General features: G+C 48.9%; 1 pseudogene; it reads left to right on the top strand.

Annotated features, from left to right (window-relative positions):
• Window positions 1-357: 357 nt before the first annotated feature.
• Window positions 358-13,200, top strand: LOC100984195 (keratin, type II cuticular Hb5-like; annotated as a pseudogene).
• Window positions 13,201-15,440: the final 2,240 nt, after the last annotated feature.

Below are 15,440 nucleotides of genomic sequence, written 5' to 3'. Positions count from 1 at the left end.
CAAGCCTCGACTTGACTGATGGGATGATGATTCCTGGTCCTCTCACAGGTTGGAGGGGAATTAGGGGCTTGATAGATATGTCTAGGCCTGTGAGGTTGGAATGGCAAGGGAAGGTTTATTGGGAAGCAGGGTCTCTTTGATACGCCTATTAAAAGAGGCAGGTTGCAGTTTCCCTTGCGGTCTGCCTAGCGGGAGATTCCTATGCTCATAAATGGCATTAATAATGTTCTCTGCCTTTATGTTGTCAGGAGGCCTGTCCCCTGCCCAATAAAAGGCAGGAGCAATAACAGGCCTCCCATGTGAGACTGTATCATCCTTCAATCCTCAGTCCAGGGGACTGTCCCGCAGAACAGAGGCATGGCGAGCCAATCCTGCCACATCAGCTCTGGCTGCGGGGTCAAGAACTTCAGCTCCCGCTCTGCCACTGTGCCCAAGCCTGGGTATCACAGCTGTGTCAGTGCCATGGCCCATCATGGGGTCAGCCCTGGGGGGCTAGGCTCCAGGCGCCTCGGAGGCTTTGGCAGTCAGAGCCTGTGTACGGTGGGGTCTCCCCGGATCGCGGTGAGTTGTAGATGGCCCCTACACAGCAGGGGCAGGTTTGGCTACTGGGCAGGGGGCCTTTGCAGGCCCAGCCCACCCCGCATCACATCTGTTACCATCAACGAGAGCCTCCTCATGCCCCTCAACCTAGAGATCGACCCCAATGCCCAGTGTGTGAAGCATGAGGAGAAGGAGCACATCAGGTGTCTCAACAAGTTTGCTGCCTTCATTGACAAGGTGGGTCTGTGAGCTGTTTCCTGGGACTGTGGCTTAGGAAGGGGAAAGGGACTTGGAACCCGATGATAGGGTGGTTCGAATTCTCCTGTTACTGACTAGCACGTGGCTGTGAGAACGTGGCTGAATCAGGGTCTTGGTTTTCGAATGTTGCCATGTCAGTCAAATGCAAAATGAATCTGAAACCACCAGACAGAAGAGGGGTGTTTGCTGCTGCTGCTCACAGGCAAGCAGCAAGCATGATGTGTGTGCACCGTCCATCTTCCCGATCTCACCGGCACGCAGTAGGACAGTGTGGCAGAGCGGGCCACTCTGCCTAGGCCTGTCTGACCTGCCCCTTAGAGGAGATGCTACCGTCCCTAGCATGGAGCAGGAGCCAGGATGCAGAGGGGTCAGAGGCTCCTTGCCTGCTCCTCCGTGGTGGGGACGTCATAGGAAGGCTGTGAACCCTTAGGACTTCTGCCCGAGGCACTTTATACCCCGCAGCACATGCATAGATTAAAGGCAGTGAGTTGAGAAACTTAAAGCATGGTCCAGGGAGAGGCTGTTGAATTGACTTTTCTGATGCTGCAGTTTCAGAGTCCTCCTGGTTGAGTGTATAGCTCTGGTTTCCTTTAACCTAATGATGCCCTCCCTAGGAGCTCACAGTCTTTGGGGGAGGACAGCCACCAAAGTTTAAAGGAGGAGAAGCTCGTCTTCCAGGGCTGAATGGTGTGTATATCTACACCCTGGGACTGCATAAGAAGGCACAAACTAGGGCGATGGTGGGTGGAAGTTCTGCTCTCAGTTCAACGCTACATCAGAAGTGAGCATATCTGCACACAGAGGTGCTGGGCGTCCATTGTTAACATACCGCTGGCTGTCCAGATTACTCTTCCTTTCCATCAGCACAAAGAAGCTCACCGTAGAGTTAGGCAGGTTATTCATTGCACAAGGACACCTAGCAAGAGCAGGGGAGGTTGAAATCCAGCCCAGGCTTTGCTTGCAGAGCCATGTGCCCTGGCAGGGGGCTGGAGGCATCTTTTCCTAATTTGCTCAAAAGCACAGTGAGAACCCTGAGAGTGCATGCTCAAAGGGGTCTCTGCATGTGGCCTTTTGGGCATCACCCATGAATGCTGCTCTCTCCGTTGACAGGCACCAGTTCTGGGTCTGGGGAGAGGAACTTATACCACTGCACCAGGCTGGCTTTTCCCTCCCTTGGGGTTGCTGATGGCCACCCTCTTCCCTCCAGCCTTCTTCCTGCAGGCTCCAAACTGCATTGAGCTCCAGACTACAAAGTGCATTGATATGGTGGGTTTAATCCTGCCAGAGGGCTGTCCCATGACCTGGGTCTGCATGTTAAAATCCAAGGCAGATGCCTTTTGGATAATCAGAGTTTTTGTTCCTTGTCCCTCAAGCACGGACAATTGGACAGTTGAGGGTTTGTACCAGGCTTGTACTCCCAAGAGGTTAGAGTTGGAGAAGAAATCACCTGCTTTAGGGCTGGTAAATGCAAACTTCAACGGGGGCTTGGTGGGTCACATGAATGAAGCCAAACTTGAGAGGCATGCCCACCTAGAGGGACAGTAGCTGCTCCTCACTCCAGCCACAGGCCTACCTAGCCTTGCCAGAACTTCTGGTATGTCAAGAGGGTCAGAGAGATCCAGATTCTTACTTGAAACCACTCAGTTATTAAGTGTTGGCAACTAATCAGATCTCTATACAACAGTGTGCAAGGCAAGTAAGACATGCCTGTGGGCCTGATAGGGCCTGGAGCTGCCAGTGTACCACTGCTAATGTATTTCTCCTGTCTTGTTTTACAATGCAATTCAGTGAGAATGAGGCAAAGTGGTCTGGTTGGTGGCAGAGTTAGAGTGAGAGGTCTCCTAATTCCTGGTCTGGGATACTCTGTCCTGGGCTTCAGTGCCCCAGCACCAGAGGTAAGGAAGAGTCATGGTATGTACATTGAAAAATTGCTGTTGTACAAATGCCCACAAACTTAGCAGCTTAAAACAACACAAATTTACTACCTAAAAGGCTGATGTTAAAGTGTCGGCAGGGCTGCATTTCTTTTTGGAGGCCCCAGGGGAGCATCTGTTTCCAGGGACATTTAGGCTTTTGGCAGAATTGAGGTCCTTGTGGTTGCAGGACTGAGGTCCCTGTTCTCTTGCTGGCTGACTGCCAGAGGTTGTTCTCAGCTTCCAGAGGCTATCCACATTCCTTGGCTTGTGGCCCCCTCTTCCTCCATCTTCAAAGCCATAATAGCGGTTTGAGTCCTTCTCATGTTTCAAATCCCTCTAGTGCAGGCACCTTTGGGGGGATCATTATTTGCCTAGTATGCATAGTATGAAATATTTCTACAGGATGTTAATTTCATTCTGTGTAGAATAAACGAACGTTTATAAATAGTGTGCTCTTTCTGGGAAGGGGGGTGGGTGGAGAGAAGTTACTTGGGGACTACTTGTGACCTGCACTTTCAGACTTTGCCAATAATTTGGCCTCCTGGGGAAGGTCACAGGCTGCTGCAGGGCGGGGGCCATCCTCAAGGGCAGAAAGAGCTCTGGGGGACCAGGCAAAACCTGCTCTCAGGCTTTCCCCTCAGTCTCTTTCCTCCTTCCTGAATGGCAGGTGCGCTTCCTGGAGCAGCAGAACAAACTGCTGGAGACCAAGCTGCAGTTCTACCAGAACCGCGAGTGCTGCGAGAGCAACCTGGAGCCCCTGTTGCAGGGCTACACGGCGACTCTGCGGCGGGAGGCTGAGTGCGTGGAGGCCGACAGTGGCAGGCTGGCCTCAGAGCTCAACTACACGCAGGAGGCGCTGGAGGGCTACAAGAAGAAGTGAGCATGAGAGGGCTGGGATGGTTCTAGGTAGTGGAGTCAGTCTTAGCTGAGATCACACAACTCCTCCAGAAGCTGAGACTGCTGAAGGCCAGGGTTGCCCTGACAAGCTATCAGACACTTCTGCTTTACCGTCTGCTTTATCTCGTGTCAGCTCCTAGTTCTTGCAGCCCTGTGCTGGGGGCTGGGAAAAGATTTAGAGAAGAGTTCCCTGTCTGGGAGGGATGGGACACACATTCAGGGTACAGACTGATGCAGAGATGAAGAGATAGGAACAAATGAAACAGGAGGAGCAAGGACAGCAGGGCTGGAGAGGAGGAGCCCGGAGCAGTCAGAGCTAGGACGGGGGGAAAGGGAAAGGCCCTGGAGAGGTATCTGAATGAATTGGCTGAAGCCATTCCAAGTATCTGATGAACTTGGATTCTTCCTTTATTTATTCTGCAGATAAACCATCAGGTTATCGTTCTGCAGGGCTCCACAATTCAAATACCAATGTAAATTTGGGTTTTCCTGAGTTATTTAGCTTGTTCATTACCTAGTCTAAACTCACTGGGTCACTGTACTTACCTTGTAGATACAGACAGAGTGAAGGGTGATTTTGACCTCAATCAATCCTGGTAATTCCAACCCTGCTTGGGATTCTTGGAAGTTCAGGTTTTACCATCTGGCTGGACCCAGCAGTGGGTCCTCATGTCCCCTGGGGTGAAGCAAATGTAGACACAATCCTCAGTGTGCAGGCATCAAGGTCTGTCTCCCACTCTGGGGGTGTGCGGGCTGGTAGTTATAGAGCTGAGTGCTTACTGTAGCCCCAAATGACCATGGAATTCAAAAGTTATGAAAACAGGCCGGGCGCAGTGGCTCATGCCTGTAATCCCAGCACTCTGGGAAGCCGAGGTGGGTGGATCACCTGAGGTCAGGAGTTCAAGGCCAGCCTGGCCAACATGGTGAAACCGCGTCTCTACTAATAATACAAAAAAAATTTAGCTGGGTGTGGTGGTGGGCGCCTGTAATCCCAGCTACTCAGGAGGCTGAGGCAGGAGAATCGCTTGAACCCGGGAGGTGGAAGTTGCAGTGAGCTGAGATCACGCCACTGCACTCCAGCCTGGGCAACAAGAGCGAAACTCCGTTTCAAAAAACAAAATAATAATAAAGTTATGAAAACCATGCTCTGGGCTCTGGGAACTCTGGTCTTCTTTGTGGGGGCAGGGCTGCTCCCGGGCTACAATCTCACAGGCAAGAGGAAGAGGGCTGGGCTGATGGAGGAGGGTGGGGGAATGACTTGAACAAGGGGTTGCTTCTAGGAATTCAAGTCCTTGGATATTGGGGCAGGGGGAATAAAACCTCATGGGGGTGGCTTCGTAGAGCTTTGTGTTTTGTACAGTGTAGAATTTAAAGGCTCTGTGGAATATCTGTCTGTTTTTAAATAATTCCACAAATATTTATTGAGTGACTCACTGCACTTCAGGTGATTTAGACCAAGACACAAAGAGATTAAATGTCTTGCTTCAGGTTTTGCAGCAACTTCAGTTAAGCTGGGACCAGATACCAGGGACCTGGACTTCAAGTCCAGTGTCCTTCCAATGGGTTCTTTGTGGCTAGGAAATAGAAGTCCAGAGAGGCAAAGCCTCTTCTCCAAAGGCACAGAGAAAGGAGAAAACCAGGGAGTTTGGCACACCTGGGCTCTGGCCTGGCCAGGTCCTCAGTCCCAGGGGCCTTTCCACCTGGGTTGTTTCTCCTCAGGTATGAAGAAGAGCTGGCCCTCAGGGCCACAGCTGAGAACGAGTTCATGATGCTGAAGAAGGTGAGTAACTGTTCTCACACGGGAAGAATTAAATCCTGGACACCAGACGCTCTGATGCTGCGGGCCCTTTCAGGTTCCCATTAGCCCAATTGTTGGTGGTAAGGCACTGGAGCCCCTGGCACAAGAAGGTGGGTTAGTTTGGTTGCAGAAGCCATCATAGAGCCCATGCAGGAATCCAGACAGTGCCGATAGAGCCTTCATAAAAAGAAAACCTCACCATGCTCCTGCTTGACTTTTTTTAAACTACTGGATTGGCTGAAATGTTCAATTTTAATTCCGTCTTGTTTTTTTGCGGGCATTGCCTCCCCCTGTTATCCCAGACTAGGGGTTGGTTCTCAGCTTGTTAATGATTTCAAAGTGTGACCATCATTCAGTGCAATTGGTGATGATGGAAAAGCCCTGGGGAATAAAACTGTGAATGGTTTCCCTTTTGTTTCATGTTGCTGAGTGAAAGTGCATGTGAATGTTCTTTAACAAGTAATGTGCTTGCTTGCCAGCCTCCTTATTTGTGAGTATCACAGGGTGGAGTGAAGGCTGGTGACAGATCTGCCAATAGAGGCTTGGCCTTGATCTCAGGCAGGAGAGTCAGCTATTTGAGTGCTGGTTGTTTCCTGGCCTGGGCTCTGAGGACAACCTACAGAGAGGCTCTGTGACTGTCACATGCTTGTGCTCTGTGGGTCAGTCTGGCTGGGAGGCAGCAGCCTGACGTTCTGGGCCCTGGTATGAGGCTTCCTTCTTTGTCAAGGTCCTCGGCTCTCCACTTCATTTCCCCAAGTGGTCTCAGTTATGCAATGGGAGGTAACGTCACTGGCAGACAACAAAGGCTCTGTCCCTTCTAGGGGGTCTCTGAAGGTGAAGATCAGAAGTCTAGGTTAGACTTGTAAGTGCAGGGTGGCTGGGCAGGGTCAGGCCAGAGGCAGAGAGGTGGGCCAGGAGGTGGCCTCAGGGCCCGCTGAGGAGAGCCGAGGCTCAGGGGCACAGCGAGGGGGACAAAGGTCACTCCACATCCTCTTGTGTCTATCTCCACCAGGATGTAGACTGCATCTATCTGCGCGAGACGGACCTGGAGGCCAATGTGAGCCGCTGAAGGAGGAGTCAGTCTTCCTGCAGTCCCTCTACGGGGAGGTAAATCTCTCCCCATCTCTGGAAGAGCGAGTGAGAGAGGGGACAGGGGAGGGTTTCCTTGGAGTGTGGCCTGTCCTGGTTCCTGGGTTCTAGGAAAGCCGTACATTCTTGACTCTCCTAGGCCTGGATATTTTTCCTTATGTGACCAGAGGGGATTTTTCTCTTGTTCGGGTGGAACTGGGTGATGCCCTTCCTTTAAGATGATTTGAAAGAAAGTTGCTAATTCCCATGTCATGAAGTGGAGATCTGACAATTAATTTATTAATTTAGGTAGTGTAAAAACCCAAGCAGATAATCCAGGCCTCTCCCTCTGGCCACAATCTGGTTGATTAGATTTGTGCATAGAGCTATAGCTGATCTGGATTATTCAGGCCCCAAGGCGGGGTGAGCCAGGGTGACGGCATACACATAAATCCAGCTCTGTTGATCCCTGTATTAGTAGAATTCCACGTTACTCATTGCTTTGAGGCCACAGTCCCAATTCCAGCCTTTTCCTCTTAGAACTACAGTTTTAAAATTTTCCTGACTTGCTGGTAGTTTTCTAATTTCAGGGTTGGGATTTTTTTTTTTTTTTTTAAATTTCCTGAGGAGATAGGATCAGAAGGGGATTTGGAGTTGAGGGCACTGGTTGCTGTCTTCTACAGGAAATCTGCCTCCTTCAATCACAAATCTCTGACACCTCCATGGTGGTGAAGATGGACAACAGCTGGGAGCTCAACATGGACTTGGTTGTGGCTTAGATCAAGGCTCAGTATGATGATATTGCCAGCTGCACCCGGGTGGAGGCTGAGACCTGATACCAAACCAAGGTAGTCTGGGGGGCAGGGCAGCCCCACTGAGACAGGAGGATAGCTGTGAGCCTCGAGTTTCCCTGGGAAACGCACTCCTGCACTCTAGAGGGGCTGCCGCTGAGGTCCTGGGTAGAGCAGGGCCAGAAGGCAGGAGAGCTGTGGAACAGCAGGCTGGCTGATTGGGTCGGGGACAGCAGCCTCTAGCCATTGTTTCTGCATGTTTGCCTCTCAACCTGCAGTGTGAGGAGGTGAAGGCCACAGTGACCCAACAGGGTGAGAACCTCCGCAGAACCAAGGATGAGCTCAACGAGCTGAACCGCATGATCCAGAGGCTGACGGCAGAGGTGGAGAATGACAAGCAGCAGGTTGGGGGGCGCCGAGACCCCACTCCATACACCTGCCACTTCTTGTCTGGTTCCTGCTTCCCTCCTATCTTCAGGGACTGCTACCATTTGGAGAGGCGTGTATTTGAACTGTGCCAGAGTACACTACTATAATCAGCATGCAAGGGCTCCTGTTCCAACACCCACTATTATCGAACTTCCAAATTCTTGTGGATCTGATAGGTGTAAACTGGCACCTAATTGTTATTTTAATTTTCATTTCTTTGGTTAAGTAGTGATATCAAATCTTTCCTCATACACTTACTAGTTATTTGTATTCCCCTTCTAAGACCTGTCTACTCATATATCTGCCCATTTTTCTATTGTGGTTCCTTCCTTTTTTCTTGGTGATTTGCAGTATTCCTTTGTCCATTCTATCTGGATTGTAAGCCTTTGTCAGTACACATATTGCAATTAACTTTCTCTCAGTCTATCACTTGTCTGTTTGTCCTTTATTGAGCCCAAATCTTTAAGCTGGATGTGCCCAAATCCATCTTAAGTTCTTCCTTCAATGGTTTAGACTTAGAAGGTATTGAGGTAATAGAGGTAGCCTCTTAAATTTCTCCCCCCGTTAGTTTTATAGTTTTACCTCTTGCATTTAGGTCTGTGATCCATCTGAACTTTATTTTTTTTTTGTATACACAGTGAGTAGGGTTCTAAATTAATTTTTCTACATATCATAAGAAAATAGATTATGTAATCCATCCTTTCACCAGTGATTTGTAATACTACCTCCAGCATAACACAGTGCTCCCACACATGCCTGGCTTAATCTCTGTCTTCTGCCTTCTGAGTTGCTGTTCTTCATCACTGCACAGGATGTATCATTAGTAATTTGTTATGGTTAAGAGCTGAGTAATGAAATATGCGAGTGGTTTACTTTTTAGATGTGAAATTAGAGAAGATTCGAAGTTGTCCCGTGATAACAGTGCTTTTGTTCATTTGCTTCTGATATGCTTTCTTAAGCGGGGTGAAGGGAGGGGCTGTAGTTAGTGTGTCCGGACTTGTTGCACATGGGAGCTTCTTTCAGCAAGATGATCTCGACAGGCCAAAGAGTGAGACCCTGCACAGTGGCCTTTGAATACCTGAGCTTGGTGCTAATTAACTGCATAGCTTAGGGCAAGTCACAGCTTTTTGGAGTCTTAATTTCTTCATTTGCATAATGGGAACAATAATGCCTGTAGTGACAAGCTTGCAGAATAACTTTGAAGGTCAAATAAGATAACATCTATGAAAGTACCTTGTAAACGAACAACGGTATATACAAGTATAAGGTAATATCACTAATAATGATCATTCCTATTTCAGTGCTAACATTTCCTCCCTCTAATGGCTCACCTGCCAAACTCAAGTCAGTTTTATGATAAAGTGTACAAAAATGAAGGAAAAAAATCCAAATGGGCCATGTCCCTGCCTAGTTAATTTTCCATTTATATGTATTTCTTTTAAATAGTATTAAGTTTAAAAATTAACCGTTTTGAATGGAGATAAAATAGGATGACCAAGGCCACTGGAGACCCACCAGAGTCCCCACAACCTGCACCCTTTTTAAACTCCTTCCCTTCTGTCCATCCCCACAGCGCTGCAAGCTGGAGGCTGCGGTGGCCCAGTCTGAGCAGCAGGGTGAGGCAGCCCTCAGCAATGCCCACTGCAAGCTGGCTGAGCTGGAGGGCGCCCTGCAGAAGGCCAAGCAGGACATGGCCTGCATGCTCAAGCAGTACCAGGAGGTGATGAACTCCAAGCTGGGCTTGGACGTGGAGACCGCCACTTATCGCAAACTGCTGGAGGGCGAGGAGATCCGGTGAGGACAGGGGCTCCAGGGTCCCTTCACGTTCCTACTCAGAGCTGGACTGAAATCTTCCAGGCAGAGAATGTTCAAACTGGGAAAGACTCTAGAAATCATGGACTCCAACCATGTCCCCATTTTGCAGATAGGGAAACTGACATCAGAGAGGGGAAGGGGCTTGGCCAAGAGCACAGCCAGTTAATGGCTCACCTAAAATGTACCAGTCTCTGGGCTGGCCACCAATGCTCTTCTCCCTCCTGCACGGCCCCTCAGGCTGGAATCTGGATCTCATTCCAAGGCCACTACTTTACCCTCTTGACTGAAAGGATGTTTCTGCAATCAGCTTCAGTGGGTTCTTAAAGCTGGAATCATTCAGAAAACTAGTTAAAGGCCATTTGATTTGGGATGTGCAAAGAATCCTATCAACCTAGATAGCCTGATGTTCAGGACCAGGGAATAGAAATGAGCGGCACAAGTTCTGTCCTTGCAAAGGAAGACAAGACAGACATACATCAGTCCTCCAGGGCCTGGGGTTAGTGGCCCAGGGAAGCTGTCACAGAAGGAGGCTGCCTTCTCAACAGCTGAGGAGAAGCTATGCTGACAATTTGAGCCAAGAATTGAGGGCAGGTGAAGCCAGTGTGGGGCAGAGTGATGTGTATTTACAACTGGGACGGTTGCATGGTCCTCTGGACCTGGGACGGCCACATCGTTAGAGTTTCTAGCTGGGTCCCTTCAGGGCGGGGAGGCTAGACTGGGTAGTAGAGTATACAGGTGAAGAGCACAGGCCATGAGCCCACTCTGGATTCAAATCCCAGCTCCGCCATTTATTAGCATGTGACCTCTTTGTACCTCAGCGTCTTCAGCTGTAAAACAGAGATAATCACAAAATCCACCTCGTAAGGCTGTTGCAGGATTAAGTGAGTTTTAATGGAACATAGTAAGTAAGCCCCAGTAGGAGGAGGTGATTGTCATGAGATGATGGCCAGGCCGGGCTGCCCCCATGAAGAGGGAACTCAAAGGCCTGGTTGGCTTTGGAAACCTTCCATGAAGCGTCACTGATGGCAGCCCGGCCACGTTGCTGGACTTGCTCCATGCTTGGCTCAAGCACACACACTTTTCTGCCAGCTTCCTTGGGGCTTTGGGTGAAGCCACTGGAGTTCTGTCTGCATTCGGATACTTAAGCACCCAACCCACTCACTAGCATTCAGTGAGCAGCTGGCACTTGCACTGATTTTCATTATGATACTAATAATTAATGGATTAATAACTCAATCAGAATTATTAGTACACACCCCCATCCATGTGATTTTAAAGTCAATTTAGCATATTGTGCTATGTGTACTGTGGCCATTGACCTTTTAAGAGACTGCCTCCTCTTGGCATTTAAAATATTTAATTTAATTACATAAGTAATGCTCGCTGCTGCCAATACAGAAAATAAGAAAACAAAAGCATTCAGAGCCACTCAACTCAGAGATAGCTGTCGCCAGCATTGTGGTTTGACAGGCACCACCACGGGCACTGTGGGTTCCTTGAAAGGGCACAGTCGTAAGGCTGTGGCAATGCCAGACTGAGTGGCAGGAAACCGAGCCAGATGCGTACATCCTCACTCAAAAGATGAGTGAAGAAGTGTTTTGAGCTGGGCAGAATGAGGCAGGGTAGAGCTTTCCTGGGGAAAAAGGTTTGAAGTGGGAAGCTACAAAAGGGGAGACAGAACAGAAAGTGCAGAGAGGTGTGAGGGAGGAGGGAGTGTTTATAAAAAGCCCACTGTAGTGGTATATATGTCTCATCATAAATAATATACACATATTTTTTGAGACAGAGTCTCACTCTGTCGCCCAGGCTGGAGTGCAGTGGTGCAATCTTGGCTCATTGCAAACTCCTCTTCCCGGATTCGAGTGATTCTCCTGCCTCAGCCTCCCAAGTAGCTGGGACTACAAGTGCCTGCCACCATGCCTGGCTAATTTTTGTATTTTTAGTATAAACAGGGTTTCGCCACATTGGCCAGCCTAGTCTCGAATTCCTAGGCTCAAGTGATCCACCTCCCTCAGTCTCCCAAGGTGCTGGGATTACAAAAATGAATTGTTTATAATGTTGGTAGCAAACATATTGGATTTCCTTACTATGTGCCAGTCTCCATTTTAGGCACTTTCCATGTAGAACTCAATCGAACTTTACAATAATCCTTTCAGGCGGGTATTATCACCCCCATTTTATGCTGGAGAAATTGAGGCACAGAAAGGTTAAGCGACCTGCCCAAGATCACCCAGCTAGTAAGCAGCACAGCCAGATTTAAGTCCAGGCAGCCTGGCTTGAGAGTCCAAGCTCTTAACCACACCATACTCTTCAGCCTCCCTCTGCATTGAATGAAATGAGATAGATGTCTGGGGTACCATTTAAAATCATGGTATAAAAATGAATCTGTTTGAGTAATAGGCAAGCTTTTTCCTGCTCAGAGACGTCTAGCTAGGTAGCAGCAGCTTCCATCACCACTTTGGCTTTGCTGGCATTTCCAGCCAAGGGACCAGGAGGATGCCCCCCTCATCTCTACTTCCCAGTTCACCAAATTTCCATGGCTGAAAGCCAAACATGGCATAAAGTGGCATTTTGGATCCTGTAAGCTAACATACTCCTGTCCTTTTGGGATCCCAGCAAGCAGGACCAACACTGATGCTGTCTGTAGCAGGTGGGTAGCCTCCCCCTGCCTCTTAGGGCCCTTCTCCTCCTTCAGCATGGAGGAGAATAGGTTTGGTGCAAAAGCAGAGGAACTCAGCACTAACCGTACACTCTCTCCTCTCCCTGCAGGCTGTGTGAAGGCGTGGGCTCAGTCAATATCTGTAAGTTGGGTGTGTGTGGGCATGGCTTTCTGGGGTGTCAGCAATCTTAGTATTAGATTGCATCTAACTGATGACCAAGCCTCTGTCTATGGAGTGGTAGACAAGGGACTCCTGAGCTGATGTCTCTGGGATCCAGACAAACTGATGACCTCAAATATTTGGCCATATGTGGATCCATCTGGAACATCCATGAAGTCTAAGTTAATGAATGGGGCAAATTCTGAACCCCTATTTGGTTCTGCAAAAATAGCTTAAGCCTTTTAGTTACACACAGAATACTACTCAAGTGGTAGCATGTTCTAGTAAGAAAAAAAGCTAGGTTTATATTCTGATCACGTGGGTCTCTGCAGGCAACTTGTAAATCTCTATCTAATAATCCAATGTACACACAGCCCCTGGGCCAGGTGTCTGATTCCCATCCCTCCATTCCCCTCACCTCTCTAGCAACCATATTTCTAGATGACTCGTCTAGTGTGATCTATCAGTTTTTGCTCAAAGATTGTATGAACACGTCTCAACATCAGCCTGGTCCAAGTAGAGTTTGGTGTGCAATTTGCTAACCACACTCCTGAAGAAGCAGATGGCAGTGGGTTCAGGTTTGCCTGTAGTTTAAAAAGACTCATGTTGCTGGTCCCTCAGAGAAGGAAGATAATTAATCATTGGTTCTAAAGGATTCTGGGTCATAACATTTCTAAGATGGAAGAGAATTCTGACCCGTGTCTCTGTCCACATGTGTGAGCCATTCCCAGGGTGGTGTGGTCTGCGGGGACCTGGACTCCACTGCCTCCCGTGGCTCAGGGGGTGTGGCCATCAGCAGTGGTGCACTGTGTTGCCCCTCTGCAGTGGGGGCCTGCTCCAATGCCCAATCTGTGCGGTTTGCATAGAGGGGGTGGGACTCTGGACGGACCTGTTCTGATGGCGGCAGTGTGGGTTGGGGAGTGGAAATCTTTTCTCTTGCATGCCCAAATGTCAGTTTAGTAATTTCCCCTTACAGAGAACCCAGAACTAACTCTCCTGTTTCCTTCTTATTGGAGTTAACGATTTACTTTTTCTGTGTAAACCCTGGGTTTGATATTATTTTCACTTCCATTGCTTCTCCCCTTCCCTGTGGTTCAGGAATGAAATAGAAAGGCTTTTTTTTTGAATAAATTTCTCGGTCATTGTCTTCCCCAATTAACTTCAGGCCAGCAGATGTTAAATTAAGTCCTGACTGTGTGCCAGATCCTCTTGGAACGGAGCCAGCTAGAGGGTGTGGAGTATGTGGGAACATCTCTGTGCTTTGCCCTCGGATGACAGGGGCTCCAGATGCTGCCTCAGCATGGAAGGGTGGTGGGGGTGTGGAGCTGGGCTCCTCACTTGCTCTGAGAGATTGTATATTCCCAGAGTCCCCCAACTATTCATATGTCCAGATTGAAAGACTGACGGAGGCTAATCAGCTGGGTTTATACTGTTTGTTGCCTGGAAGTTCATTGTATTTGCATGATTCCTGTATGGTTCCTTCTTTCTTTTGGTGTGCTTGATTAAATATCAATGGCGAAAGGCTTTTTCTTAGTAACCAAGTTAATGCCTGCCTCCTTCATTGTCTTCCCAACCCACCCAAAGCCCTGACTGTCTTGGTGCATCTCACAATGTGGTCCACTGACCACCACCTGCATCAGAATCCCTGTGGGGTAGTTGCTAAATGTGCAGATCCTGGGCTCCATCTGGAACTCTCAATCAAAAGTTCTAGGGATGAGCCCAGGAATCTGTATTTTAAGAAGCTTCCAGGTGATTCCTAGAAGAACTAAAGCTTGAGAACCACAGGTTTATGTGGGTAGAGGGAAGAGGAGGGTCAGAAAATTCTGGCCATGGAAGTGACTGTCCCTCTGATTCTCAGTGGATCGTTCTAGCCCCTTTGCATTTCTCCTTTGTCTACGGCTAAAAGGTCAGAGCCACGGTCTGGGCCACACAGACACCAGGGCAGGGTGGGGGCAAAGGTACAAAAGCGGTGAGGAAGGGAGCCTGTATTTGTTAAACACCTGCTAGGTGTCTGGCACATTATATATGTATTTCATTAATTTCTCACAGCAACCAGAATATTATCCTCATTTTACGTATAAATAAATTAAGGCTCAAAGAAGTAGCTTTACTAAGTTACCCAGCTAGTCCAGAATTCAAACTCATGTCTAGGGAATGCCGCTGTTCATAAATGTTTCCACAGCATTTCCCTAATTGCTCCTCAGGCTAAACATTCCGGCTCATCAGATGCTCCTGGAGGAGTTCTGCCTGATGCTCCTTCACCAGCTGTCTGACACTTTGGAGATGAGATGGAAGGTGACACATGGGACCTCCTAGAAGCATTTATAGAAACATCTCCCCGTAGCTTCTGTTCTCCAAGAATCTCGGACAGATCATACCACGGGGCGGTTAATACAAGCCTTTTATATGGGAATCCAGGATCAAAGCTCAGACACGTGGTTGGAAGGCATTTGCCCTGATAACCTGGTCAGAGGCAATTGATTGGTGAACTGTGTGTCTGGCCTACTCTTGAACTGACAGTTCCCTAGAAGTCCTACCTAGGGCTGCCTCGCCTGTATGTGATGAATGGAGACAGGGGTTTCTGAAGGTCAACTTTCTTTCACTTGTTGTACAGGAAGAACTATTTCTCCCACCTTATTTTATTTGGAACTTTTTTTTTTTTTTAAGCCTGACTGGGTAGGAAACATTTTGCCACAAGAATGCATATCTGATCTCATGACATAGGAAAGTCTTTAAAAGGTTTTTTTTTTTCTTTTCTTTTCCATGGTGCTCACGCACATTGCCAAACCTTCTGGTACCAGCTCGGACCTGCCAAGGCAATGGCTTGGCACCCCGGCCTAGGGGTGGAGTCTGGGGGAGCAGGGCCTGGCCTTTTGACTACCTGCGGGTTCGCTCCCCACATCCCATTCACTGCAGACGGGTGACCCCCGAGGGTCTTTATAAAACCTCTGTGCCAGGACGCACTAGGCACCTAGACTTCGGAGAGGAGGGCGCTGACCCCGGCCACGGTGCTATGGGCATGTCACGGGGCAGCCCTGAGCAGCCAATAACCCCCAAACACCCTGCCCACTACCCCAAAACGGCGGGCAGGTGGCGCCCAGCTCGCCCT

This window comes from Pan paniscus, chromosome 10 (genome assembly GCF_029289425.2).
Source record: "Pan paniscus chromosome 10, NHGRI_mPanPan1-v2.0_pri, whole genome shotgun sequence".
Lineage (NCBI taxonomy): Eukaryota > Metazoa > Chordata > Mammalia > Primates > Hominidae > Pan > Pan paniscus.
Note: the sequence above shows the minus strand (reverse complement) of the source record. Positions and strands in the feature narration are given on the sequence as shown.